This window comes from Leucoraja erinacea, chromosome 4 (assembly GCF_028641065.1).
Source record: "Leucoraja erinacea ecotype New England chromosome 4, Leri_hhj_1, whole genome shotgun sequence".
NCBI classification, from domain to species: domain Eukaryota; kingdom Metazoa; phylum Chordata; class Chondrichthyes; order Rajiformes; family Rajidae; genus Leucoraja; species Leucoraja erinaceus.
In genome coordinates this window covers 32,205,589-32,233,502 of record NC_073380.1, presented here as the reverse complement: position 1 = coordinate 32,233,502, position 27,914 = coordinate 32,205,589, and the positions used below count along the sequence as shown (strand labels likewise).

Here is a 27,914-nt window from a genome sequence, read left to right as displayed (position 1 = left end):
TGACGTGGGTCAATCACAGGCAAATAGGATTGGCTCAGGGTGACCACATGGTCAACTGATTATCTGAAAGACATGCTGATATGATATTTGACTGTTGCAAACTGTCCCTTAGTGTAGATCAAATGTCAACAAAAATAACTGGAGGAGTTGATGTGCAAAAGAGCACAAGAAAATAGAATCTGGACCCTCAAACCTGCCCCATCATTTGATATGATCATGGGTCAGACGGCATTGCCACTCTGGAAGCCAGCATAGACCCTAGGAACTAAATGCCTTTTTCTGTTCTGTTACAAGTTTAAGGAGAAAAGTTAAAATAAAGTGAAGTTGATCATAAAGTTAGTCAAATTATGTCATACAGGTTCAAAACAGTTTAGTTATTTAGTATTTAGGAAAGAACTGCAGTTGCTGGTTTAAATCGAAGGTAGACACAAAATGATGGAGTAACTCAGCGGGACAGGCAGCATCTCGGAAGATGCTGAGTCACTACATCATTTTGTGTCTACCTTCAATTATTACCTACCTTATGATTTCTAGTTAAATCAAGGCTAAAAGAGAAATACTTATCTGGATTTGTTTCTTCTGTAAATCCCTAATTCAGAATAATTTACAATATTATTTGCCGTGATCTTGTATGAACTGTATGGAGACATGGCTGGGGAAATTAATAGTTGCAAGCAAGGAAACTTTGTATTACCAAATATTTTTTAAACAAAATTACGTGGGATTATAGAAACATAGAAACATAGAAAATAGGTGCAGGAGTAGGCTATTCAATATGACCATGGCTGATCATATACCTCTGTCCAACAAAAACATTCATTTGCATTATAAAAAATTAATATTGAAAAATGAAGAATGTACAAAAGATAATGATGGAAGAGCTCAACAAACCTCTACTCCCCATGAAATAAAAAGAATAGTGTGATTATGAAGCAGGCAAAGATCCACATCTCCATTTTTAAAAGACCATCCTTCCGAGTTGTATCTTCACAGAAGGAGGAAATCTAACTTCTATGAGGATCATCAAAACTTCTGTGATTTGGTCAGGTTCTGATTTTTCAAAACACTTTTGCAAGACTCTTTTGCTCCTATCTGTTTACAGCAGTCCTACTCTTGTAATGAAGGTTAGGACACGGTACTTGTTTTAAAATGTTGAAGTGTTCTGTTGCCATGGTTTCCACAGACTTTTGTTATGCAACACAGATTACAATGTCAGTTTGAAATGGTGAAGTGTTCCATTGCCATGGTAACAGACATGGTTCATATTAGAATGTTAAAATAACGATCCTACAAGTTAAATGGATATCACTAAGGCTTTTGGTAACATTCTAAGGCATTCCCACGATTGAGGACTTAAACCCAGAAATCAATTAAGTCACAAGTAAGTTCTTGGATTTTTCATAAAACCAGGTATTTTGATTCCATTTTGAACTTAAAAGTTAACCATATAGCCATATAACAATTACAGCACAGAAACAGGCCATCTCGGTCCTTCTAGTCCGTGCCGAACACTTATTCTCCCCTAGTCCCATCTACCTGCATTCAGACCATAACCCTCCATTCCTTTCCCGTCCATATACCTATCCAATTTATTTTTAAATGATAAAATCGAACCAGCCTCCACCATTTCCACTGGAAGCTCATTCCACACAACTACCACTCTCTGAGTAAAGAAGTTCCCCCTCATGTTACCCCTAAACTTCTGTCCCTTAATTCTCAAATCATGTCCTCTTGTTTGAATCTTCCCTACTCTCAATGGAGTTACTCTCAAGTTCAGAGTTGTTTTACACGCAAGTCATTTCCTCCCTTTGTTTTCCCTTCTAACAGTTTTTCTAAACACAAAGGATACATCTGCAATATTACGGTTTGTTTCTACCATCTGTTGGGGTTGGTTGCTGATCTGTTCTGTGATATTTAATTATCCCAACTTAAGTCTGCCAACGCAAAATCAGTGACAGTGCTTGAGATCTGAAATCAGCAGTCAGAACCAAGTTAGGCGTTAGGGGAAAATTACTATTTAAACATCTAGCAAAGATGAATGTAATAAAAACTGATAAGGATGTTTTATTTTTTAATATAAACTAAGATATGAAAGAATCCTCTGTGATGTGTTATCTGGGAGGAAGATAGACTATACAATAAAATCTTTATGGCAGCTGGTGGAGAAGGATCATTAGCATATTAACAAATGTGTCTTGATCATTTGGCTGAATATCTCAGATTAACTAAGGGAACAGATAATATCAGTGATGGCTGACCTCACTTCAACAAATCGTGAAATTTAACAATTGGCCAACAAAAAAGCTTGGTTGTATTCATTTAGTTACCACATAACATAGGTTTGAATTCTTTTTGTGCATGATTTTGTCCCACATCTTTTTCCCAGGTATGCTTATTAAAATACTGTTTAATTTATACCCTATTTCAGGCTTATTATCTTATCTACTGTAGATTAAACATCTACATCGCTTGCCAGTCAGGTGGAGTGAAAAAACAGCTGAAATAGCTGATCAACTTGGACAACTTTCCAGTTCTTTTGAACAACTGATTCATGTTTCACCAAACCAGTACCGTTGCTCTGGAGTGGTTTCCCAGCAATCCTGGTAATGTGTTGGAGAACAAATCTCCCTTTTTATGGTCCCCAAAATGAAGCCCCTTTGAACAATAATGTGTAGAGCTTGCCTGAAGTCAGTTCTGCAGTCCTCAAAAAATGGTGGGTCACTTGTGCCTAAGCTGCAGTGGAAGCTGAACCTCAGCTTTCTGATTCAACATCATGGTTGGATCTGTAGTGTTGAATTGGAGCATATTGGAAAAGATAGATTCCAGATCCAAGTAAAGCCCTGTGCAAGTTAGGAAGCTGGACTCCATGTACGTTATCTAATTTTGGGCATAACTTTTGGATTTTACCTGTTATTTCTTCACCTGAGGCTTACGAAGAGAACTTTATGAGATATCATTGTCGTTTTTTAATGGGTCCTAATATTTCTGCCCTCAATCGATTGCTCTGGTTGTTGACTGTTATTGCACTGTCGTTTCTTTATCTAAATAATCTTCTACAGTATGTGGAGTGCTGGCATCTAATATGTTAAATACAAGGGTCAGATTGAGTAATAGTTACAACCTCTTTGCTTCCTTAAGCTCAGCAGCTGTGCCGATCAGGAGGGATTATCGGATGAGAAGGAAGTACGAAGTGATCAGGCAGAGACTAATATGATTTTGTTTTCAATTATCTTAGTCCCTTAGTAGGGCTCCAATAATCACCACACACTTTCCTTTAATCCATTGATCCAGTGACTGTGGGCTTGCTACTTCATTCGCCTGCTTCCGGCAATAATTCTGTATCAGCTAAAAAGAGGAAAGTGCTTTTTTTTGTGAGTTTAAATATGTTTGGGTGAAGAGCCTCTGTAATTTAATAAATGGTTATATGCATAAAGTATGGGTGTGAATTTTGTAGCTGTGGTAAGTGCGTATGATTATGTGGATTTGAGATAGTGGTTATACTGTAATTGATGAGATTGTTGATGGATAAATATTGGGATGCAGTTCATGGTTTGTCTAGCGTGCAAGATTTGTGATACATGTGATGGCAATTGCAAATATCTTCACTGACATTGTCAGTGTATGTAAGGTCTTTACCTCTATGGCTTTCTAGGTTCCTGAGGGTAGAGGTTATGATTGTTCTTCCCTTTCTGTTCCATTTGGTTGTCCAGAGCCACGGGGGAAATCAGAGTGCCTGCTCTTTGCTTTGGCTTCTACTAACCTTTGCAAACCTTTGGAATGATCTCTGCCAGCTGTTGCAGACAATGAGCCCTTCCACTTAATTTTTATTTCTTCTTTGCATACCCTTGGGTGAGGGATAAGATATTTCTATCCCAGTTTTGTAGCTTCAAAACCTAAGCACTACAAGCTCCAGATAAGCTCTGAAGGGGCATTGTTTTTTGTCTTTGCACGATTATTGTTTGCTTTTTGAAATATATATTTAATATTTTTGAGGGAGGGAGCTGAGAGAGGGTGATGGAGCAAAAGGAATATTGGGGACAGAATGAGAAAGGGAAGAAGACGAGGAGGAGGCTGAATGAAAGAAAGAAAGGAGGTGCTAAGATGGGAAATGGGGCATGTGCATGTGTCAGAGAATGAATAGAATAGATATGCAAACCTTTGCGCCTATTATTTCTAAGTGCTATGTGTATGCGGCAGCACCTGTTTTCCAATTAGCTTGGATTTACATAGAAGCATAGAAAATAGGTGCAGGAGTAGGCCATTCGGCTCTTCGAGCCAGCGCCACCAATCAATGTGATCATGGCTGACCAAAATCAGTTGCCCGTTGATAGGGAAAACGTGATGCTGTTAATTTTTCCTGAAAGCCGTGGGGGTCATTGTGCAATGGAGATTTTATTGTGTTACTGCCTTTTTTTATTTTTTGTTAGGCTTGTAGTTGACCAACACTTGCTGGCTTATCAGGCTCTGCAAGAAGTAATACCTCAGTTTCTACCTTTTGTAACACATATTGGCTACAAAGGAAATTGCCCCTGGACTATTGATGTCAGGTGGAGCAAAAGTGCAACCCCATTCACCAAAAGAAAACCAAGTTAGGGGACCAGGGAGGGGTGGCTGAAAGAAAGTCTAACAATTGTGTGTTAATGGAAGAAGGAAAATAAGAAGGAAAAAAAAAATACTTCAACAACAGGCTTGATTGCAGCTTTTGGTTTTAAACCCATTCATGAAAAGAATATTGCAAAGTGTCATTTTTTTTACTGCAAATACATTAATGATAAAGATAAATTGTCAATCTTAATACATGTAGGAAGGAAATGCAGATGCAGGTTTAAATCAAAGATAGACACAAAAGTGCTGGAGCTGCAGTGGAAGCTGAACCTTAGCTATCTGATTCAACATCATGGTTGCATCTGTACTGTTGAATTGGAGCAAGTTGGTAAAGATAGATTTCAGATCCAAAGACCGACCTGTGCAAATTAGGAAGCTGGACTCCTTGTACGTTATCTCCTTGGGCACAACTTTTGGATTTTACCTGTTACTTCCTCACTTGAGTCTTACGAAGAGAACTATGAGATATCATTGTGCTTTGAGTGGATACTTATATTCCTCATCTCATTCCTAAATGGCCTACCCCTTATTCTTAAACTGTGACCCAGGTTTTGGACTCCCGCAACATTGGGAAAATTTTTCCTGCATTTAGTCTATAAAATCCCCGAAGAATTTTACATGTTTCTGGTGAACCTACACTGCACTCCCTCAATACGTCTCTTCTCAAATTAGTAGACCAAAATTGCACACAATACTCCAGGTGTGGTCTCACCAGGGCCCTGTACAACTGCAGTAGGATCTCATTGGTCCTACACTCGAATTCTCTTGCTATGAAGGCCAACATGCCATTGGCTTTCTTCACTGCGTGCTGTATCTGCATGCTTACTTTCAGTGACTGATGTACAAGGATACCCAGGTCTCGTTGCACCTCCCCTTTTCCTAATCTGACACCATTCAGATAATAATCTGCCTTCTTATTCTTGCCAACAAAGTGGATAACCTCACATTTATCCACATTATACTGCATCCGCCATGCATCTGCCCACTCACCCAACTATCCAATTCACCCTGCAGCCTTATAGCATCCTCCTTGCTGCTCACACTGCCGCCCAGCTTCGTGTCATCTGCAATCTTGGAGATGTTACATTTCTTTCCTACATCTAAATCGACAATAGACAGTAGGTGCAGGAGTAAGTCATTTGGCCCTTCGAGCCAGCACCGCCATTCAATGTGATCATGGCTGATCATCCCCAATCAGTACCCCGTTCCTGCTTTCTCCCCATATCCCCTATTTTTAAGAGCCCTATCTAGCTCTCTCTTGAAAGCACCCAGAGAACCTGCCTCCACTGCCCTCTGAGGCAGAGAATTCCACAGACTCACCACTCTCTGTGAGAAAAAGTGTTTCCTCGCCTCCGTTCTAAATGGCTTACTCCTTATTCTTAAACTGTGGCCCCTGGTTCTGGACTCGCCCAACATCGGGAACATGTTTCCTGCCTCCAAGCCCTTAACAATCTTACATGTCTCAATGAGATCCCCTCTCATCCTTCTAAACTCCAGAGTGTACAAGTCCAGCTGCTCCATTCTCTCAGGATATGACAGTCCCGCCATCCCGGGAATTAACCTTGTAAACCTACGCTGCACTCCCTCAATAGCAAGAGTGTCCTTCCTCAAATTAAGGGACCAAAACTGCACACAATACTCCAGGTGTGGTCTCACTAGGGCTCTGTACAACTGCAGAAGGACCTCTTTGCTCCTATATTCGATTCCTCTTATTATAAAGGCCAACATGCCATTTGTTTTCTTCACTGCCTGCTGTACCTGCATGCTTACTTTCATAGACTGATGTACAAGGACCCCACGATCACGTTGTACTTCCCCTTTTCCCAACTTGACGCCATTTAGATCGTAATCTGCTTTCCTGTTTTTGCTACCAAAGTGGATAACCTCACATTTATCCGCATTAAACTTCATCTGCCATGCATCTGCCCACTCCCCCAACGTGTCCAAGTCACCCTGCATTCTCATAGCATCCTCCGCACAGTTCGCACTGCCACCCAGCTTTGTGTCATCTGCAAATTTGCTAATGTTACTTTGAATCCCTTCATCCAAGTAACTGGAGCCCCAGCACTGAACCTTGCTGCACCTCACTAGTCACTGCCTGCCATTCCGAAAAGGACTCATTAATTCCTACTCTTTGCTTCCTGTCTGTCACCCAGTTCTCTATCCATATCAATATCCATGATGAGGGGTTGATCTTCTAGAGTTGTACAAAATTGTGAGAGGGATAGATCGGGTAGATACACTCTTGCCCTGAGTAGGAGAATCAAGAACAAGAGGACATAGGTTTATGGTGAGAGGGGGAAAGATTTGATAGGAACTTGAGGGGTAACATTTTCATACAAAGAGTCAAGGGTCAAGAGTGTTTTATCATCATACGTCCCAGATACAAGATGAATTAAGTATAGGAACAAAGAGGTCCTTCTGCAGCTGTACAGGGCCACAATGAGACCACACCTTGAGTATTGTGTGCAGTTTTGGTCTCCAAATTTGAGCTAGGACATTTTTGCTATTGAGTGAGTGCAGCGTAGGTTCGCGAGGTTAATTCCCGGGATGGCGGGACTGTCATATGTTGATAGAATGGAGTGACTGGGCTTGTATACACTGGAATTTAGAATGAGAGAGGATCTTATTGAAACATATAAGATTATTAAGGGATTGGACATGCTAGAGGCAGGAAACATGTTCCCAATGTTTGGGGTGTCCAGAACCAGGGGCCACAGTATAAGAATAAGGGGTAGGGCATTTAGAACAGAGATGAGAACTTTTTCACCCAGAAAGTTGTGAATCTGTGGAATTCTCTGCCTCAGAAGGCAGTGAAGGCCAATTATCTGGATGCTTTCAAGAGAGAGTTAGATAGAGCTCTTAAAGATAGTGGAGTCAAGGGATATGGGGAGAAGGCAGGAACGGGGCACTGATTGTGGATGATCACATTGAATGGTGGTGCTGGCTGGAAGGGCCGAATGGCCTACTCCTGCACCTATTGATAGGACAGGTTTCAAGGGATATGGGCCAAATGAGGCAGGTGGGACTAGTGTAGCTGGGACATGTTGGCCAGTGTGGGCTTTGGGCCACAGGGCCTGGGTCCATGATGTAAAACTCTATGATTCTATGGTGAATGGTGGGCAGTATTGGAAAACATACAACTGGAAGCTGCTCAAAGATAGAAACATAATGCTGGAGTAACTCAGCGGGTCGGGCACCCAATACCAGGTGCTCTAATTTTGCACACTAACCTTTTGTGTGGGACCTTGTCAAAGGCTTTTTGAAAGTCCAGATACACCACACCCACTGGCTCTCCCTTATCCATTCTTCTTGTTACATCCTCAAAACATTCCAGAAGATTAGTCAAGCATGGTTACCCCTTCATAAATCCATGCTGACTTTGACCGATCCTGTTACTGCTTTCCAAATGCGCTGCTATTATATCTTTAGTAATCGATTCAAGCATCTACCCACTACTGATGTCAGGCTAACTGGTCTATAATTCCCTGTTTTCTATCTCCCTCCTTTCTTAAAAAGTGGGGCACATTAGCTACCCTCCATTCCACAGAAACTGATCCAGTCTATAGAACATTGGAAAATGATTACCAATGCATCCACGATTTCTGGGGCCACCTTGAGTACTCTGGGATGCAGACCATCAGGCCCTGTGGATTTATTTGTACTCTGGGATGCAGACCTTCAGTCCCAACAGTTTATGTAAAACATAATTTCCTGACTAACGTAGATTCCCGTCAGTTCCTCCCTCTCACTAGATCCTCGGTCCCCTAGTATTTCTGGGAGATTGTTTGTGTCTTCTTTAATGAAGACAGAACCAAAATACTTGTTTAACTGCTCAGCCATTTCCTTGTTTCCCCTTATAAATCAATCTGTTTCTGACTGTAAGGGACCTGCATTTGTCTTCACTAATATTTTCCTCTTCACATATCTATAGAAGCTTTTATAGTCAGTTTTTATATTCCCCGCCAGTTTTCTTTCATTTCCCCCTTTCTTAAATAACCCACTTGTCCTCCTCTGTTGAATTTTAAATTTCTTGCAGTTCTCTGGTTTTCTACTTCCTCTGGCCAATTTATATGCTCCTTCCTTGGATTTAACACTATCCCTAATTTCCCTCGTTAGCCACGGTTGAGCCGCCTTCCTTGTTTTATTTTTACGCCAGACAGGGATGAACAATTGTTGTAATCCATCGATGCTCTCTTTATATCTTTGCCATTGCATATCCATTGTCAACCCTTTAAGTATCATTTGCCAGTCTATCCTAGTCAATTCCCTGTCTCATACCATCAAAGTCACCTTTCTTTAAGTTCAGGACCTTTGTCTCTGAATTAACCGTGTCACTCTCCATTTTACTGCAGAATACTACCATATTATGGTCACTATTGCCCAAGGGGCTTTGCACAAGATTACGAACTAATCCTTCCTCATTGCACAATGGATGGTCTGCCCTCCAGTTGGTTCCTCTACATATTGGCTTCGATAAACATCCCATATACGCTCCAGGAAATCCTCCTCCTTAGTGTTGTTACCAAATTGGTTAGCCAATTCTATATGTAGATTAAAGCCACTCATGATATCTGCTGTACCTTCGCTAGACACATCCATAATTTCCTGTTTGATGCTATCCCCAACCTCCCGACTGCTGTTTGGAGGTCTGTACACAACTCTAACAAGCGTTTTCTGCCCTTGGCTATTTTGACAGATTCTGCAGCATTTGAGCTAAGGTCTCTCCTTACCATTGCATTAATCCTAATGTCTCTCCTCACTATTGCATTCATCCATTGTGTGAAGAACTTACTCTGTCAGGTTCAAATGATAGGTTTGAAAAATGCAAGCTTAAGTTTAATCAGTGGCAGCAAGGTTCGCTACTTATGAAATGCAACCCTCTGCTTAAATACTGTTCAAGTTCAGCATGCTAGCTCTGGCTGTTCACTGTCATCATCAAGTGTAGGTGAGAGCACAAAGGTTGCAGAGTGAAGAATATAATGTTACCGCTACAGAGAAAGTGCAGATTTTTACAAAGTGCGAGGACTGCGACAAGGTTGATTGGAAGAACGTGTCGACATCCTCAGCTAATGATGAATCCATTCAATAGTCTGATTATTTAACTTTGACTAGTATCAACATTACATAACATTTCAAAGCTCTGTTTGGATCATTCCTTCCAGGTAATGTTCCTATCATATCATCTTACAATGTAATGAAAAATGAAATAATGAAAATTAAAGAAATAACGAAAATTAAAATTCTGGAGCTGTTGTTGAAAGAAGTTCATTCTTTATTGCATAGATTTATTATAGAAAGACATTTTTAGATTTTTATGTGGTGTTATACTGTTCTATGGGGAAAAAATAAGGAAAATGAATTAATATATTCTGTATGGATATTTTATTGAAGGAATAATGAAAGATCTAATCACTTTTAAGATCATATACCATTTTGCTTTCAGTTGCAATCAAGTATATGTAAATCCTTTTTGATAAAATGTTGGCACTGCAATTGCAAATTTTAAGATTTTAGTGGAATGAAAATGATTACTTCACTGGGAGCAGCATAGTGGCACAACTGATAGAGCTGCTGCCTCACAGCACTAAAGACCCTGGTTCAAACCTGACGTCTGTGTGGAGTTTGCACTTTCTCCCTATGACTACGTGGGTTTCCTCTGAGCGCTCTGCTTTCCTCCCACAATCCAAAGATGTGGGATTTGTAGGTCAATTGGTCTCTGTAAATTGTCCCCAAAATGTAGGAAGTGGATGAGAAAATAGGAGTACTAGTGTGAACGGCTGATTGATGGACAGTGTGCAGTTAGCGGGCTGAAGGGACTGTTTATATGCTGTAAATTTTAAAGGTAACACTTACAAAAAAAACTTTAGAATTTTATGAAAAATATAAAGTTTGTTAATTATAATTCTCCTGCAAGTAATGCTTAGAACTACAGCAGAGAGCATGAATGAGGCTTCATAATAAAACAACTTCTTGGTGTTTGGAGAACAAGTTAATTGTTACACTTCTGTGACTGTAAACTTAGCTAACTTTTCATTTGCCATAGACTATGAAGGCATTTGTAATCCGTTTACTTATATAAGTCACCAGCAAAAAGTTAGGCTGTTTTAGATTCAGATTCAGCTTAGTTTATTGTCATATACACAGGGGTGCAATGAAATTCCTTGCTGAGATTGTAGAATGATAGAGAATTGGCCTAGTTTAATAGATGTAATTCCCACTGGCTTTCTCTGTATCGACTACCTTAACTTTGGTGGAAGATCTAGTATGATTTGCTTACAGCTGGAATCCCACGTGCAAACAGAGCTATTTTCAAAGTTACTTCTTTAAAAGGAGATCTTGTGTGACATTACAATGAAATAAACTAAGTAAAATCCTGTTCCAAACTGGGCATTTGCACAGATTACTTCGACTAATACCAAACATAGCACAATAAATTTACTGTGATTACTATTTTGATTCTTGTTTAATGACTAATAAATTGGAATAATGCTAAATTATATATTTTTATTTTTATTCCGTTTTTTTGTACATAAAGTCCCTTCAGCCAACGGAGTCCATGCCAACCATTGATCACTAGTTCTATGCTATCCCACTTTCTCATCCACTCCCTATACATTAGGGGCAATTTATAAAGGCCAAATAACTCACAAAACCTGCATGTATTTGGGATGTGGGAGGAAAGCAGAACACCTAGAGAAAACCCGTGTGGTCACAGAGAGAATGTGCAAACTCCACATAGACAGTACCCAAGATCAGGACTGAACCAAGGACTCTAGTACTGTGAGGCAGTGGCTCTACCAGGTGTGCCACTGTGCCGCCCTGTTTACAGGATGTGAGTATTATTTGAAAGAATAGTATTTGATTGCCATTCCAAAATGCTCTGAGCTGAGTGGTTTATCAAAGCTTTGCATGATACAGTTAAGGATGCAGGAAACATGATTCGATGTTGGGGGAGTCCAGAAACAGGGGGCCACAGTTTAAGGGGTAGGCCATTTAGAACGGACATGAGGAAAACTTTTTTCACCCAGAGATTTGTGAATTTGTGGAATTCCCTGCCTCAGAAGGCATGTGGAGGCCAATTCCCTGGATGCTTTCAAGGGAGAATTAGATAGAGCTCTTAAAGATAGCGGAGTCAAGGGATAAGGGGAGAAGGCAGGAACGGGGTACTGATTGTGGATGATCACAGTGAATGGCGGTGCTGGCTTGAAGGGCCAAATGGCTTACTCTTGTACCCTATTGTCTATTGTCTATTATGTATTGGATCAACGCTGCTATGTGTCTGGGATCACATATTGACCAGACAAGGTATGGATTGCAACCCTAAAAGACATTAGTGAATCAAACGTGTTTTATCAATTTAAAAGTTTCATAGTCAACATTTAGAAATTCTTTTTATTCATATTTATTAAATTAGATGAATTTAATTCTCCAGATTCTATGATGTGGTTCAAATGTATCTTTGTAGTCCACATAATTAGATATCAGTCTACAATCTAACACTGCATTGAAATTCCTGATGCAAAGGTATTGCTTTGTCTATCATTCTTGTTCCTTCTCAGATGATATTAGAACAGGGATGCCCGGCAGGAGAAAGTAACCAAGCTTAGTGCTTGGGATTAGGAAGAAGTTGACTAATGGTTATCTGGTTAAATATTCTACCTTTACTTGGAAACTAGTGAAATGAGGGAGGAATTTTCGAGGGCTTGTTGACATCAAGAAGGATGAGGTGTTATGTTTTTTCAAGAATATTAAAATGGCCAAGTCCCTGGGCCTGATGGGATCTATCCCAGGTTATTGAGAGGGGTAAATCAAGAGATTATTGGGCTTTGGACATGTAGCTGTGTATAAGCATTATCTATGTGCAAGTTCCTAGAGATTTGGAGAATAGACAATATTGTTCCATTGTTAAAAAAGGGCAGTGGGAAGAAATAGGAAAGTATTCACCAGTGAACCTTACATCAGTGTTTGGGAAATGTTTGGGGAAAAATGCAAAGGGAAAGAATTTACTCACATTTGGAGAAGCATTAGATTTGTGTGTGTGTCAAAGCCTGGAGCAAGATATAGTTTCCGAGAACCTGATTTATGCAGACCATAAAAGATTAATTGTGAATATAAAGTTCATACCTAATTCCCTGGAACTGGAACTGAAGAAGAATGTATGGCTTAATCATGGCCTTGTACTTACCTTTCTAAACATTCTTATCTAAGTTCCCTTTGCCTCATATCCAGGCCGCAGAGAAGTACAAAGATGCCTCGGAGAAAAGACACAAGTCTCTCCCTACAAAAGTGCAATTTTTGACCATTTGCTTCAGCTTATTCATCCATCTGGAGAAGCAGGAAAGTAGGCAGCCCCAAATCCAGAGCTCAGCATCCGGAGAGATCCGAGTTGAGTTTAGTTTATTGTCACGTGTACCAAGGTACAGTGAAAAGCTTTTGTTGCACGCCAGCCAGTCAGCGGAAAGAGACTATATATAATTACAATCGAGCCATCCACAGTGTATAGATACATGATAAAAGGAATAACCTGAGTAACGTTTAGTGTAGGATAAAGTCCAGTAAAGTCTGATCAAAGATAATCCAGGGGTCTCCAATGAGGTAGATAGGAATCAGGACTGCTCTCTAGTTGTTGGTAGGATGGTTCAGTGCCTGATAACAGCTGGGAAGAAACTGTACCTGAATCTGGTGGTGTGCGTTTTCACACTTCTATACCTTTTGACCAATGGGAGCGGGAAGTGGGAGTGGCCGGGTTGTGACTCATCCTTGATTATGCTAGTGGCCTTGCCGAGGCAGCGTGAGGTGTAAATAGAGTCAATGGAAGGGAGGTTGGTTTGTGTGATTGTCTAGGCTGTGTCTACAATTCTCTGCAATTTCTTGCGGTCTTGGATGGAGCTGTTCCCAAATCATGTTGTGATGTGTCCCGACAAAACGCTTTCTACAGCGCATCTGTAGAAGTGGGTGATAGATGTTGGGGGTGTGCCGAACTTCCTAAGCCTTCTAAGGAAGTAGAGGCTTTCTTGGCCATTGCTTCAATATGGGTGGTCCAGGAGAAATTGTTGGTGATATTTATTCCGAGGAATTTGTCAATGCAAACCTTCCCGAAGTCGATCACCATCTCCTTTGTCTTGCTGACATTGAGAGAAAGATTGTTGTCTCGACACCAGATCACAATGTTCTTCGTCTCCTTCCTGTGCTCTGTCTCATCATTTTTGATTGGTACGTTTCTTGATTAGTACGGGTGTCAGGGGTTATGGGGAGAAGGTGAATAGGGCTAGGAGGGAGAGATAGATCAGCCATGATTGAATGGCAGAGTAGGCTTGAAGGGCCAAATGGCCTAATTCTGCTCCTAACACTTATGATCATTATTTGGTATCCAGCACAATGGTGGTGTCGTCTGCAAATTTGTAAATTGAATTAGATTTGTAAATGGCTGTACAATCGTGGGTGTACAAGGAGTAAAGAAGGGGGCTGAGAATGCATCCTTGTGGAACACCAGCATTTAAATCCGGATTTGGGACTTCCCACTTCCCTACTTCTTTTGTCTTATGTCATATTTCACCCCCTTTTGATTTGTTTTGGGATAGAAACATAGAAACATAGAAATTAGGTGCAGGAGTAGGCCATTCGGCCCTTCGAGCCTGCACCGCCATTCAATATGATCATGGCTGATCATCCAACTCAGTATCCCGTACCTGCCTTCTCTCCATACCCTCTGATCCCCTTAGCCACAAGGGCCACATCTAACTCCCTCTTAAATATAGCCAATGAACTGACCTCGACTACCCTCTGTGGCAGAGAGTTCCAGAGATTCACCACTCTCTATGTGAAAAAAGTTCTTCTCATCTCGGTTTTAAAGGATTTCCCCCTTATCTTTAAGCTGTGACCCCTTGTCCTGGACTTCCCCAACATCGGGAGCAATCTTCCTGCATCTAGCCTGTCCAACCCCTTAAGAATTTTGTAAGTTTCTATAAGATCCCCTCTCAATCTCCTAAATTCTAGAGAGTATAAACCAAGTCTATCCAGTCTTTCTTCATAAGACAGTCCTGACATCCCAGGAATCAGTCTGGTGAACCTTCTCTGCACTCCCTCTATGGCAATAATGTCCTTCCTCAGATTTGGAGACCAAAACTGTACGCAATACTCCAGGTGTGGTCTCACCAAGACCCTGTGCAACTGCAGTAGAACCTCCCTGCTCCTATACTCAAATCCTTTTGCTATGAAAGCTAACATACCATTTGCTTTCTTCACTGCCTGCTGCACCTGCATGCCTACTTTCAATGACTGGTGTACCATGACACCCAGGTCTCGCTGCATCTCCCCTTTTCCTAGTCGGCCACCATTTAGATAATAGTCTGCTTTCCTGTTTTTGCCACCAAAATGGATAACCTCACATTTATCCACATTATACTGCATCTGCCAAACATTTGCCCACTCACCCAGCCTATCCAAGTCACCTTGCAGTCTCTTAGCATCCTCCTCACAGCTAACACTGCCCCCCAGCTTAGTGTCATCCGCAAACTTGGAGATATTGCCTTCAATTCCCTCAGTATGAGATATTGGAACGTTCACATTCATTGTCATACTTAACTCCTATTTTATATTTTCTTATAGATTAGACATTCCTTGGGTATCATATGCTGCAAGTGAAGAAGATTATGCTGCGCCATATATTAACAGATATATGTGGGGCTTGCGGCTGCCGGGCATGCGGACTGTGGATCCTCAACCAGCTATATTGAAACACAGGATGAAGAAGGATTAATTGTGATTGGCAGAACACTCCTTGCAAGAGATTTTGGGAGCCAATAATATGGGTTTGTGATACCAGGTAATGTCTACATTAATAATATCTCTGAAGTGTAATTTATTTGCACAATGCACTTTCTTTATTGGCTACTTACAAAAAAGCAGGTTTTAATGGAGGGAGTTAAATACAAACTGCTGGAGGAATTCAATGGTACAGAGAACATCTACAGATGGAAAAGGTCAGATGATGTTTCAGTTCAGGACCCTTCTTCAGAATGGGATGTAGTTTTACTTCTGTGCTAATATTAGTTGCAATAGACTGATGCCCAGTTTGAGCTTTAATATAGCCAAGAACATATCATAAATACTGGGAAGAAATTTCAAAATAGATGCTATATGGGTCATTGTGGAAATGATATGTTCATACTCATACTTATTTTAATCCATCCGTTGAAGATAACGTGCTGCTTAAAATACTTGATCCCTATACCATGCATGGCAAGGTTGACCCATTTTTCAAATTTCCACTAAACATTATTTTTTGTCACTATTACTCAAATCTTTACTATTTAATGCTCTCTACCATTTACAGAGACATACATAATTAAAACAGGCCATTCAGCCCATCACAACCACTCAAATTAGTGGACACCCATCCGTACAAATGCCATATGCTAGCACTTGGTCCGTAGCCTTCAATGCCTGGGCTTTGGCTGGACACCACTTAAATGCTGTTAGCGACTATGTTTCCATGACTATCTCTGGCCATAAATTTCATGTTCACCATTTTCTGGGGGGAAAAGGTTCCCCTCCAAATCTATTACATTTTACCTTAAATATATGCCCTCTAGTTTTAATCATCTCTGTTAAGGGGAAAGGATTCCTGCAGTCTACCCTATCTGTACCCCTCATCATTTTATATACCTCAATATATATTGAGGCTATATATACTAGTATATAGGCGGTATACTAGCCTCTCCAGTGCTCCACCCCAGAAAACATCCTGTTGATTCTCCCCTTGCGCTGATCCCTTCTAGAATCCTGCATAATGACTGTTTTACAAAGGTATAACATTCATATGTCACGAAGAAAATTTAAAAATTAACTACTTCAATTTATTTTCAATTTCAATTGATCCTAATAAATATGAATGACCTGGCAATTGAAGGATCCTCAGTGCAAACAAAAATTATAAATTTCTTAACATTGACGACCAGGATATGTTTTATGGAGTTATTTTATATAATGTGTATATACATGGCTTAACGTAACTCGCAGCTTGTCCAGAAAGAGTGCCAGTAGGCTGTGCTTTGAAAACTGTGCGCAGCTGGCCGTGAGGAGCAGAGCCATTGTGACGTCATCAGCTCGTTAGCTTTAAAAAAATATCTCAGATTTGTGAACAATTTAAATTAAAAACTCGGGAAATAATTAATCAATTTTTCAGATTATGCGATTTTCGAGGTAAATCTCTATTGGAATATGTAAAAATGTCACTGTTAATCTGTTGTGTTTTCGAGGAGAAAACACACAAATACACAAATAAATCCACATCCAAGATCTAGTATACTAAGTGGGACCCGTTGGGTCCCATGTTCACATGGGAGGGCTGGTCCCCCAACGCAATATTCCACCTCTCCACCAATTCGAGTATTGGTGGCCAGTGGGGGGTGGGGGCTTTCTGGAGCGGTAGTATGGGTATTGTGGGCTGAAGGGACTGATTTCCAGAGGGCTAGTATGGACATTGTGGGCCAAATGGATTCTTGGTGTGACTGCTCAGTCACTCAAGCCTAATGTGCTGGCAGCTCACTCGCAGCTGGTGGGCAAGCCGTCGACTCACGGTTATTCCTTGAAATTCCATTTCAAGCAGGGTGCAAGGTCACCAAATTCAAATGCAGTTTCCTACCATTTCAAGCAGGGTGCAAGGCCACCAAATTCAAGTGCAATTTCTTACCACTTCAAGCAGGGTGCAAGGCCACCGAATTCAAGTGCAGTTTCCGACCGCTTCAAGCAGGGTGCAAGGACACCAAACTCAAATGCAGTTTCATGCCCCTTCAAGCAGGGTGCAAGGCCACCAAATGCTAATGCTGTTTCATGCCATTTCAAGCAGGGTGCAAGGCCACCAAATTCAAGTGCAGTTTCATACCACTTCAAGCAGAGTGCAAGGCCACCAAATTCAAGTGCAGTTTCATACCATTTCATGCAGGATGCAAGGCCACCACATTCAAATGCAGTTTCATACTATTCCAAGCAGGGTGAAACCACCATAAAATCACCACAAAACCACACAAAACACCACATAAACACCACACTCACAGTTCAGTAGACATTCAGTGTGTTCAGTTGATTCACAGCTCAGACAGTCATGACCTCTCCCTCCCCCATCTTGCAGAGACTGAGCCACACCCACACTTCCGGGTTTTATAATCCCTCCCCCCTCCCACCGGAAGGGGCATGGCTTTCATGTCGTGATTGACAGGAGAGAGATTCTCAACAATTTTTAAACACTAATAACACTTTTACTTTTCATTGATGGGAAGAATCCTCTGCACCTGATGAGCGGAGGGAGACTGAGTAAGATGGCCAAATATCACAGCCGTAAGTGGTAGCGTTTTATCTAAAATCAATATACAGTGCAAACAGGAAGCTGTCGTTACCACCACCAACAACCATTTGCAGTGCAGCATTTCAAAGCAGTTATCACCGCAGACAACCATTTTGCAGTGCAGCATTTCAAAGCAGTTACCACCGCCAACAACCATTTGCAGTGCAGCATTTAAAAGCAGTTACCACCACCAACAACCAGTTGCAGTGCAGAGTTTCAAAGCAGTTACCACCACCAACAACCATTTGCAGTGCAGTATTTCAAAGGAGTTACCACCACCAACAACCATTTGCAGTGCAGCATTTCAAATCAATCACATTTTCATTTTCAAACCACATTAAGGGCACTCACAGTTGAGTAGATATGTATTCAGTGTTATTAACAGCTCAGACTGAAAGACGTGACCCTCTCGCTTCCTCCATCTTGCAGAGACTGAGTGAGGCACAACACTTCCGGGTTTTATAGTCCCTCCCCCCTCCCACCAGCAGGGGCAACAGAGAGATTGTCAACATGTTTTAAACATTAATAACTCTTTTATTTTTCATCGATGGGAAAAATCCTCTTGTCCTGCGCAGCGGAGGGGGACTCTGAGTAAGATGACCAAAAATCACAGCCGTAAGTGGCAGTGTTTTCTCAAAAATCATGAAACAAAAAAACAGGAAGTGGTTAAGATCTTAATTTTAGTAATATAGATATCCTCTTCAATGGCATTTTCAATTAGAAAGTCCATATTTACAGAATTGTTCTGGGATACCTCCATTAAAGTAGGTTGAAAGTTGAATTTCATGTATGTTCTTCAAATGTATGCATCTCTAACATTAATCCCTGACTATGCTGATCGAGGGATTATTTTGTACCTAGACGTTTTTTGATGCCTTCAAGCGTGATCATTTCTGGCATTTGTATATCAACAACCCGCTTATCCGATAAAATTTAGATGCCGTATGGAATCTAGCAATCTTATAAACTTTCATCTGTTGTACCTGTAATGATTCTATGATACAGTAGCTACACTTTTAGCTATATTGAAATATGTTGCAAATAATTCATTGGCTATATTTAAGAGGGAGTTAGATGTGGCCCTTGTGGCTAATGGGATCAGGGGGTATGGAGAGAAGGCAGGTACAGGATACTGAGTTGGATGATCAGCCATGATCACATTGAATGGCGGTGCAGGCTCGAAGGGCCGAATGGCCTACTCCTGCACCTATTTTCTATGTATCTATGTAATAGCAATATTTTTAGAAAAAACCTATGAGCTCAATTTTTGAAATAAAAACTCACTCATTTTCTAATGGACTTAAGAATATCCATGACAATACTAAACTCAATTTTTGAAATAAAAACACTTATTCTCTAATGGACATAAGAATATCCATGACAGTATTAAAAAAATAGGCAAGATAAAGTGTATTCTAGTTTAACTCCCTCCCTCCTCCCTCCCCCCCCCCCCCCTCACTAAGAATGGGCTTAGTTTAGTTTATTGTCACGTGTAGCAAGGTACAGTGAAAAGCTCTCGTTGCATGCTAACCAGTTAGCAGAAAGACAATACATGATTATTATCGAGCCATCCACAGGGTACAAATACATGATAAAGCGAATAATGCCTAGTGCAAGATAAAGTCCAGTAAAGTCTGATTAAAGATAGTCCAAGGGTCTCTAATAAGGTAGATGGTAGCTCGGGACCATACTCTAGCTATTGTTAGAATGGTTCAGTTGCCTGATAAAAGCTGGGAAGAAACTGTCCATGAATCTGGAAGTGTGCATTTTCACAGTTCTACCCCTCTTGCGTGATTGGTGAAGGGAGAAGAGGGGTGAGACTATGCTGGTGGCCTGGCCGAAGCAACGTGGGGTGTAAATGGACTCAATGGAACGGAGGTTGGTTATATGATGGTGTGGGGTGTGTCCACAATTCTCTGCAATTTCTTATGGAGCTGTTCCTAAACCATGCTGTGATGCATCCCGATAAAATGCTTTCTACGGCGCATCTGTAGAAGTTATTAAACTGTTGCAATTCTTCTGTTACAGTGATTGTATTGATATTGCCAATTAAGTGAATCATTTGTATCTAGCTGTGAGTACAGATATGGGAATTAATTTGTGTCCTACTGTGTCAAAAGCTTTTGTTAATATGATCAAATCCATCACCAGATCTTAGTGCATTTTATTATATTTTTGTGGATTATAATATTCTTATAGAAGTCTGGACTGACTAAAACACCCTTCAATCTGAAGTTGTACTTGTTTCATTGAGAGTAATGGGAGTCAGATTTACGACATTTTCATCGGTACACAAAAAAGCTGGAGAAACTCAATGGGTGAGGCAGCATCTATGGAGCGAAGGAATAGGCGATGTTTCGGGTTGAGACCCTTCTTCAGACTGATGTCGGGGTGGGGGGTGGGGGGAGGGAAGTGGGAAATAGAAAGGAAGAGGTGGAGACAATAGGCTGTGGGAGAGCTGGGAAGGGGAGAAGGAGGGAGAAAGCAAGAACTACCTGAAATTGGAGGTCCTATTGTCTCCGCCTCTTCCTTTCTATTTCCCGCCCCCCTCCCCCTGACATCAGTCTGAAGAAGGGTCTCGACCCGAAACATTGCCTATTCCTTCGCTCCATAGATGCTGCCTCACCTGCTGAGTTTCTCCAGCTTTTTTGTCTACCGTTGATTTTTCCAGCATCTGCAGTTCTTTCTTAAACAAATAACATTTTCATGGTTCTTTTCTACATTGCTATCATCAGTTATTTTACCATCAGATCTACCTACAGCAACACTATCCCCATACTTGGGTCGAAGCCTATCAGTTTCAGTTGCCCTTCGCTAACCCTCTCTTTATCTTTCTTTTATAACTATTGGTTTAAACTTAACAATAATAAAACTTTAGAAGAAGGGTGCTGACTTGAAATGCCACCTATCCGTTTTCTCCTGAGATACTGCCTGAGCTGTTGAATTACTCCAGCATTCTGTGCCTATCTTTGGCAAAAGCCAGCATCTGCAGATCCTTTTATTACATTAATAATAATAATAATAATTTGTCTGGCAATTCTTTTTTTTAATCTTCAAATATTTGCTTACAAATATTTATAGTTTTTCCATATCTCTTAATGTCTGATGATTATAAGACTCATGCTGTCCAAATCCATTTTTTGTACTAAAGGTGTTTCCACAACTAATGCATATCGAAATTACTTTGGAGGAAACATAATTACCAAATTTGATTTTTTAACCAACTAATGTTATGTTTTGATGAGCAATTTCATGGAAATTGCTGCCTCTAAATGGAATCACTAGCACTTCTGTGTGAAGTTGCACTAATTGTCAAACTGGACTGTGCACTGAATCTGCATTATTGTTTCTGATATTTTCTCGGTATCAGATGTGCATCTATTTACTTCACCGTTTGCACACTCGCATCTGCTGGTGTAAAACAAATTGGAGCTCAAAGCCTCACATGATGTTTGGAACAGTTTCACTTAAACCAGGTGCCCATGCTGTTCATTTGCTGGTTTCCTGGCTATTTAAGTGAATGCTGTGCTGACATTGAGTGATCTTATTGGACAGCTTTAAGTCACTCAAATTCCTTCCAAGGACTGCAGAGCATGCTCCTACTAACGGCTACAGGTTTCCCCTGCATTTAGCTGCTGGGATGTCCATTCCACAGACGCAACAGTGGTAACACCACTGGTAGCGTTCCATTGTAGGCAGTGTGGCGATGGGTATAGCTGGCCATTTAGAGAGATTCAAGGACCTCAGGGTATGAAGCAGTGGCATGACCGTCATTCTTCAGAGACACTAAATCCTACCTGGACACTCTTATGATGAAAATACAGGGGTCCCTGGGTTAAGGAAGACCTGACTTATGAAAATCTGACTTTATGCAAATTCTCCCAGACTTTTGTCCCTGGTATAGTATATGTTCACCAGAAAACAAAGCAGAGATCACCCATAGACAAAGCCAACAGCTTCCCCAAAGCTGGAGCTACCTCTCGTTAGTGCACACTTAATTTTGTTAAACTTCTTCCTCGTGTGCGGCCATCTTCCATTTCACGTCTTTCCGGTCGGTCAGTGACGATTGACGGTCGGTGGTTGCAGAATTGGCTACTTCAGTCAGTCACTGTGGTACAGTGTCTGTCGTCAGCATTGCCCGGGATGCGCCACGTGGAGGCTTCTGCTTGCATCCCATTTTGTTAAACTGCCAATAGATTTCTCACGGAATAGCAGATCAGAAGACCCCCCCCCCCCCCCCCCCCCCCTCCTCACTCCACTCCAGCTGCATTCAGAGAAACATTTGCCTCATCCTCGTAACATGCTGCTCCGATCACCAGTGCTGACCTTCCCCAGTCTACTTCCTGTAAATCAGTCATCAGGGGCGGTTAGGGCTCAAGATTTCACTTTATGATTTAGGGGGAAATTAATTATTTATGACTTTTGGAAAATTCTGTGTGCGGGCAGTTTTCAAAAACTGTAACCGTGCGTAACCTGGGGACCCTTGTATTTGCAAGCTCGCACTATCCATTCTGCTTTGTTGAGGTAAATATCAACTTAGTATGTTATAAAGGGTGGATGCAGTTCTCTCGTTTGCTACATGGAAAATTGTTGAAAAGTGCATTAAAGTAAGGCCAGTTGCATTTTTGTGCACATTCGTGGAAATGAAATAACCTAATGTCATTTCAGACCACTTTATGGTGATACTTTTTCGAGATTCTGATTTGACATTAGCACTAAATCTAATATTGTTTCAGCACAACAAACAAAGGTCCAGTCCAATTTTGTGGCATGACTTTTGTATTATAATGAATACGTGCAATTTCAATTATATTATTTAACGTTTGATCTTGACCTTTTTTTTAAGCCTCATTACATAAATTGCAAAAAACGTTTGAAAGAATATTGGACATAATATCGTTAACATGATTAATAGAATTTCAGCAGCCAACAGGTTCATGTTTGACATTATATAATCAATTATAATCAGCATTGTTTTCTTTACTGATATTACTCTGTAAAGATTGTTGAAAATGAAAAACATACTAAGATCATTAATGCTGGTATGATTTTAATGCTGTTATAATAATCAAAACTGTCAAGATTCTTAAAACACAAAAAAACTTTAGATAGCCTTGACATTATTAATTTTTTTCATTTCACAGCATCTAAAACACATGGTGCTCGAATAAAATGCTATGTGAATGTTGTGTAATTTGTGGAGATCAAAGTCTTTCTCCAACAGCACCAGGATTTACCACTTGCCTCATCCTCATTCGTTGGTCCTGTAGATTGGTTGCCTGATTCAGATTGGTGGAGTGATTCAAAGGAAAATGACCTAGAAAATATAGAAAATACTGTTGGGTATCCAGCCTCCATCTGTCAGCATCATTTCCAGTTGTACCCATCATTCCAAAAAAAATGTTCTTTACAGTGAGAAATGCATCCATCATGAATTCACGCTGCCTTTAATCTGACAACGAGGTCAAAGTCATGCATTTGATGCTGCATATGTGGATGATGTCACAGAGACATGTAAATGCAAATTGAGAAAGATCGAAGGATAATATTTTTGCATGACAACAAAAAAAAGTACTGGCAATGGAAGGCACGTGGTTTTAGGTGATTCTGACTCCAAAACTAGATGGATACAATTGGAATTGAGCACATTTTACCTCATGCAATTGTGCCATGGAGAGATTTTAGTGGAGAATGAGGCGGATGGCTCTCTCAAGAGCTGCAGACAGATTGAGAATAAGGAAGGACAGATTAAATTGCAACTACAGACTTTTTAATGAACTATTGATCAAGCACAACAGATAAAAGCAAACAGACATGTTTATCACATGATCATGCCATAATGCTTTTGATGTACATATGCTAAAGGGTGGAAGTGGACGAGTAAGTAATCAAATCGCAGAGGAGAATCAACAGATAAAATGTGTATGCGGAGGGCTGCCACACCATCGGCCGATGGGGTCACACATTCCTCGGAGCGTGGGGCAGCACATGATCTTGTGGGGCGCGCGGCTGAAAACCCGCACACTCCTCCTGAGCTCCAGTTGAGGCTCCCCAGCCGCAGGCCCGGTGGATACCCTGATCATAGGACATCGGGAGCTCCCGTGACTGGTTGACTCTGGTGGGAGACCATTAATTTTCGGAGCTTGCCGCAATACAACATACTTCTCAACCCAAACACCCGTGTCGCAGGGTTGTCTCAACGGCCCGGAGCTGGGCCTTACATCGCCCGGCGCGGCTCCAGCGCGGCGACCCAGGAAAGGCATAGCCCGCTCCACGACAGCACTCCAGCGCTGCACCGCCGCCAAAGCCGATGTGTTCTGCGCGCGTCTGCCGATGTTCTGGCCAGGTCCCCCCAAAGCCGACCGTTCCAGGACCCGCTGTTAGGGTCAGAGACCCTCGGCATAGGGACATTCCAAAGCCCGCCGGGGGCTCCCCGTTAAGATATTAAGACCTGGAGCGGGCCGTACACTGCCCGGCGCGGCCTCAACGGCCGTGGAACTTACCATCACCTGCCAGGGGGCAATAACATCAGGAGATTAGCGAGCAGAGGAGAGAAAAGACTTTGCCTTCCATCACAGTGAGGAGGAGAATCACTGTGGTGGATGCTCCTTTGTGTGAATTGAATCTGTGTGTGTCTTGGAGAAATGTGTTTCTTTTTGTCATGGCTGTATAGAAACATCCAAGTTTCCGTTATTGAGCTGTTACTCATCATGATTGGTTCATTTTTTTATTTATTTGCTATATCAATTTTATATAGTCGTTTTACCGTGCCTCTGAGCCTGTCTGACTTTTTTTTCAGTTTAGTTTGTTGTGTTCTTTTTTAGAAATATGTGGGGGGGGGGGGGGGGGGAAACTTTGAATGCTGCACTGACCTTTTTCCTGTGGCTGTCATGGGGCCTTGTGGAGCGGCCTCCAGCCGGAACGACCGTTGTACATGGCCCATCGGCCGGCCTGTTACAATGACAATCCAAATGGGAAACTATGGGTCCCTGATACTTTTCGGAGCTCCGCAATCTACTTCTATTCGCAGGGTTGTAAAATGACAATGAATAAATGGAACTTACCATGTAGAATTGTGAGGAGGAGAATCACTGTGGTGGATGTTTGTGTGAATTGAATTGCGTGTGTCTTGGAGAAATTGTTTCTTTTTGTATGGCTATATGTATGGCTGTAGAAACAGAGTTTCGATTGAGCCTCATTGAGGTTCAAATGACAATGAATAAATATTGTATTGTATATTGTATTGAATATCGGCCCTTCTGGTCGGTGCCGAATACTTACTCTCACCTAGTCCCATCTACCTGCACTCAGACCATAACCCTCCATTCTTTTCCCATCCATATACCTATCCAATTTATTTTTAAATGATAAAAACGAACCTGCCTTCACCACTTTCACTGGAAGCACATTCCACACAGCTGCCACTCTCTGAGTAAAGAAGTTCCCCCTCATGTTGCCCCTAAACTTTTGTCCCTTTATTCTCAAATCATGTCCTCTTGTTTGAATCTTCCCTATTCCCAATGGAAAAAGCTTATCCACGTCAACACTGTCTATCCCTCTCATCATTTTAAAGACCTCTATCAAGTCCCACCTTAACCTTCTGCGCTCCAAAGAATAAAGACCTATCTTGTTCAACCTTTCTCTGTAACTTAGGTGCTGAATCCCAGGCAACATTCTAGTAAATCTCCTCTGTGCTCTCTCTATTTTGTTGACATCTTTCCTATAATTTGGCGACCAGAATTGTACACCATATTCCAGAATTGGCCTCACCAATGCCTTGTACAATTTTAACATTACATTCCAACTTCTATACTCAATGCTCTGATTTATAAAGGCCAGCACACCAAAAGCTTTCTTTACCACCCTATCTACATGAGATTCTACCTTCAGGGAACTATGCACAGTTATTCCTAGATCCCTCTGTTCAACTGCATTCCTCAATTCGCTACCATTTACCATGTACGTCCTATTTTGATTGTCCTGCCAAGATGTAGCACCTCACACTTATCAGCATTAAACTCCATCTGCCATCTTTCAGCCCACTCTTCCAAATGGTCTAAATCTGTCTGTAGACTTTGAAAATCTACTTCATTATCCAGAACACTACCTATCTTAGTATCATCTGCATACTTACTAATCCAATTTACCACACCATCATCCAGATCATTGATGTATATGACAAACAACAGTGGACCCAACACAGATCCCTGAGGCACCCCACTAGTCACCGGCCTCCAACCTGACAAACAGTTATCCACCATTACTCTCTGGTATCTCCCATTCAGCCACTGTTGAATCCATCTTGCTACTCTACTATTAATACCCAACAATTGAACCTTCTTGACCAACCTTCCATGTGGAACCTTGTCAAAGGCCTTACTGAAGTCCATATAGACAACATCCACCGCTTTACCTTCATCAATTTCCCTGGTAACCTCTTCAAAAAATTCAAGAAGATTAGTCAAACATGACCTTCCACGCACAAATCCATGTTGACTGTTCCTAATCAGACCCTGTTTATTCAGATGATTATATATATTATCTCTAAGTATCCTTTCCATTAATTTGCACACCACTGATGTCAAACTAACAGGTCTATAATCACCCAGCTGTGTAAGTATTCTGTTACCGTTTCCTTCATTTTCCTAAAAAACTGCCTTGAAGTCATTTACACCCCCAATATTTTCAGTATTTTGCTGTCTTCCTCTCAGCTGTGACTTTTCCAAAATGCAAATTCCAATAACTATATATTTAAGCAATAATATTATATTTAATGTGATCTTGAGAGTGCATAATATTTTTGTGGTGTTCATAGCACAACAATGATAAAAATATCTTTGTTTTGATTGCATCTACCAACATGCATACATTATTATATTACAGTTAATATATACCAAGGGCACATTTTTGTTTCAATGCTCCCCATTCCCAATTAGTTTTACATTGAAGTGATTGAAATCCAAGTGAAGTTTAAATGGCATCAGAAAAATAAAACCTCTGGATTTGATGATATTCATTACGTGGTTGGTTGGAGTCAGTATCAGCACAATTACTATATTAAACCTTGAATCTTCAGATGTCCTGGTTCAAGCTAAAACTAAAGACAAATAATAACTCCCTCACACATTCCACTGCAAGTATCTCTGTCACTCCTTTAAAATATGCCCCTTCTTTGAACAAGCTCTTAAACATCGCACCTGAATCAGTTTCCATCTGATTACACTCCTTGAGAATGTTCATTTTAGGTGTTCAATTAATAAAACAACGAGATTGGGGACATTTCTGTTCAACCTGTTAAAATAATTTGGGGGGTGGGGTTAGAAATAGTCAGTCAGGTAAACAAACACAATAGTTGAGTGGCAAATGACAATAGTGCTACCTTCCCAATATTTATCTGAAGCAAATAATGGGTTATCGGGGCTGTATGTTGTGACAGACAGCCTGACACCTTGCATGTCATTTTAATATTCCGTCTGAACCAGGGTCCGCGGAGCGTTTTTGAAGGTGGGGGGGGCTGAGCAATCAATGATCACTGGCTTTGGGGGTACCCAGAGAGGGAGTGGTGTGGGAGGGTAGTGCCTCCCCCCCTCCCACAGTATGGACGTTTTGAAATTTGATGTTTTAAAATCATGTTTTAGTGCATTGTAGAAGTATGATTTCAATGTTTTTTGTTTGAAGTATTTCTAAGAGGTAACTTTTTAAAGGGTAAATTTTTCCCACACAAAGGGTGGTGGGTGTATGGAAGAAGCTGCCAGATGAGGTAGTTGAGGCAGGGACTATCCCAACATTTAAGAAACAGTTAGACTGATACATGGATAGAACAGGTTTGGAGGGATATGGACCAAAAGCAGGTAGTGTAGCTGGGACATGTTGGCGGGTGTGGACAAGTTGTGCCGAAGGGCCTGTTTTCATACTGTATCACTCTATGACTACATTATACCTCCACCATGCATGAATGCTT

General features: G+C 41.1%; 1 protein-coding gene across 3 annotated transcripts in view; it reads left to right on the top strand.

Moving 5' to 3' along the window:
* Positions 1-894: 894 nt before the first annotated feature.
* The window catches only part of LOC129696253 (dnaJ homolog subfamily C member 5-like), a 156,571-nt gene continuing 129,551 nt past the window's right edge, over positions 895-27,914 (top strand). For all 3 annotated transcript variants that reach the window (XM_055633978.1, XM_055633977.1, XM_055633976.1), the window contains exons 1-2: positions 895-1,381; positions 15,217-15,433. The gene's annotated coding sequence lies outside the window, so the exon portion shown is untranslated. The remainder of the gene's footprint in view (positions 1,382-15,216; positions 15,434-27,914) is intronic.